This window comes from Sus scrofa, chromosome 6, assembly GCF_054392235.1.
Source record: "Sus scrofa isolate SSC_HxYL_T2T_F1_AM1 chromosome 6, Sscrofa_HxYL_maternal_Yorkshire_Landrace_v2.0, whole genome shotgun sequence".
In the NCBI taxonomy this organism is placed as follows: Eukaryota; Metazoa; Chordata; class Mammalia; order Artiodactyla; family Suidae; genus Sus; species Sus scrofa.
This window is the reverse complement of record NC_139388.1, coordinates 54,538,377-54,541,374: the sequence shown is the minus strand read 5'-3', so window position 1 is coordinate 54,541,374 and position 2,998 is coordinate 54,538,377.

The window sequence follows — 2,998 nt, the reverse complement described above, 5'->3', positions numbered from 1 at the left end:
GGCAGGTCCACCCTTCGCCATGTGGGACGGATGGGGGCGGGCGGGCACATTTCCTCAGGCTCCTGGAATTAGGGGTCACATTGTGGGAACTGGGCAATAGAGGCCCGAGCCTGGGGAGCTGTCCCGTGGAGGCTTCCACCTTAAGCCACCTCCATCTCTATTTCTGGGCTCCACATGCAACCTTCTAACTCACTCCCCCAAGCACTAAGCTGCCAGTCTCTTCTCCCACATCCAGAGATCAAGGCTACTGCGCTGTTCTGAGGAGACATGCCTGCATTTCCTGGGGGTTCTGAGATGGGAGATGAATAGGAGATGACCCCCGAGTGCCCTGCGGTGAGAAGCAAGGACAGGACTGCGTTCCCCTGCTGCTCCGGGGGCCGGCGATCAAGGCTGGCCTCTCTTTCCTGGGATGCCCTCAGACTGACTGTGAAAAAGACACAACTCCCATTTCAGTGGCACTCTTTGAACACAACAGGGAAGAATTCATGTTTTCCCTGGTTTGCCAAGAGACTGAATTACATTCCCATGGCTTAGGAAGAAAAAGGACTTTTTTCAGAGTTCCCGTTTTGGCTCAGCAGGTTAAGAACCCGCCTAGTATCCATGAGGATGCAGGTTCCATCCCCAACCTCACTCAGTGGGTTAAGGATCCAGCATTGTCGCGAGCTGTGGTGTAGGTCACAGATGAGGCTCGGATCTGGCTTGGCTGTGGCTGTGGTATAGGCTGGCAGCTGAAGCTCCGACTGGACCCCTGGCCTGGGAACTTCCATATGCTCCAGGTGCTGCCATAAAAATACAATAAAATAGGAGTTCCTGTTGTGGCTCAGTGGAAACGAATCTGACTAGGAACCATGAGGTTGCAGGTTCGATCCCTGGCCTTGCTGAATGGCTTAAGGATTTGGCGTTGCTGTGAGCTGTGGTGTGGGTTGCAGACACAGCTCGGATCTGGTGTGGCTGTGGCTGTGGCGTAGGCCAGCGGCTACTGTTCCAATTTGACCCCTAGCCTGGGAACCTCCATGTGCCACAGGTGTGGCCCTAAAAAGCAAAAAAGAACAACAAAAAAACCCAATAAAGTCAAGTCTCTGGGGAAGAATCCTTCCTGGCCTCTTCCTCACTTCTGGGCATTGCTGGCAATCCTTGGCTTGTGGCCGTATCACTCCAGTCTGCCTTGGTGCTTAGGTGGCCTTCCTTCCTGGCTGTGCGGCTCTGAATCTCTTTCCTTATAAGGATATTAGGCATTGGATCGAAGGGCCTGCCCTAATCCAGTATCATCTTAACTTATCACATCTACAAAGACCCTATCTCCACATAAGTTCACTTTTTTTTTTCTTTTTTGGCCACACCAGCAGCAGGCAGAAGTCCCCAGACCAGAGATCAAAACTGCACCACAGCAGCAACTGGAGCCACAGCAGTAATAATGCTGGGTCCTTAACTGATAGGCCACCAGGGGACTCGAAGTTCACATTCATAGAATCTGGCGTTTGGGATTTCAACATATTTGGGGTGGGCACATTTCAACCTACAACACCAGCTGGTTTCAGATACATGGCCCTAGATAAATCAGCCCATCCATCTCCAGCTGTTCCAGCCAGCCCATTTGGGCCCCAGTCCCTTGAGCAGACACGCACCGATCCTGCTGTGCCTTGCTCAAAGTCCTGACCCACAGAATCATAAAACAAAGAGGTTGTGCTTTTACACGGCTGAGTTTTGGATAATTTTGCTATGCTACAGCGGTTGGCTGGAACAATCAATTGTTTGTCTGATTTTTTGCTAACTCCCCAGGAGCATTTCCATAACGGGCAGTGTCTTTTATTTGCTCCCTACAGTATTCCCAACACCTAGAAGAGTGCCCAGGGCATGGCAGGTGATGAAGAAAGGAAGGAAAGACTGCATCTTCTATGCAAAACCTGGGCTAGGGTTATATTGCCCATGATGCCCTAAGGCAGAGTTGAGGCCAAGATGACATTTTCTGAGATGCTTCATAATTAAAAGTGAGGTTAGTTTCACTTTCCCTGTAATGCCCTACAGCACAGATTGTGTTGCAGAATCCAGCCCTCACACAACCAAAGCCCCCCTAGTCAGTCAAGGAATTCTCTCCCACTCAGGTTTGTGCTGCCAATAACAAAACTGAGTTTGGTGCAAACAAAAGAGTCTTTTATTATTATTTTTTTTTTACAGCTTCACCTGCAGCATATGGAAGTTCCCAGGCTAGGGATCAAATTCGAGCTGCAGCTGCCGGCCTACACCACAGCCACAGCAACACCAGATCCAAGCCTCGTCCAGGACCTACGCTTCAGCCTGTAGCAACACCGGATCCTTAACCCACCCACCAGGGCCGGGATCAAACCCACATCCTCATGCATACTAGTCAGTTTCTTAACCTGCTGCACCACAGTGGGAACTCCAAGACAGGCTTTTATTCAATGGCCAGAGAATGGAGAAGCGGAGCTTAGGCTCTAAAATTTCCTTCTCCCTGACTGCAAGCTGGGACAAGCTTTTTATAGAAAAGTGTGGGGAGTTCCCTGTTGGTCTGGTAGTTGGGACTAGGCGCTTTCACTGCTGCAGCCTGAGTTGGATCCCCAGTCTGGGAACTGAGACCCAGCATCAAGCCACTGCAGGCTGAGGTGGCAGGGAGGGTTGAAAAAAAAAAAAAAAAAAAAAGAGTAGGTGTTCCCATCATGGCTCAGTGGTAACGAATCTGACTAGAATCCATGAGGAGGCAGGTTCGATCCCTGGCCCCGCTCAGTGGGTTAAGGAGGCTCCTGGGGATGGGGGTCTTTTGTCATCCTGATTCGTGGCAATGGGTGGTGATTTTCCAGAATGCAGTTCAGGACTCTTTTCTGTCCTCCTCTGGCCCCTTGCTGTCTGGGTGGGAACTGGGTGAACCGATAGGGTGTAGCAGGTGGAGACCTTATTAATGCAATGAGATGGTAATGAGCTGTAGAGCAACATTTGTCTCGGTTTTGAATTTCAGTCAGCTTATACTGGTTTCTCGAGGTTA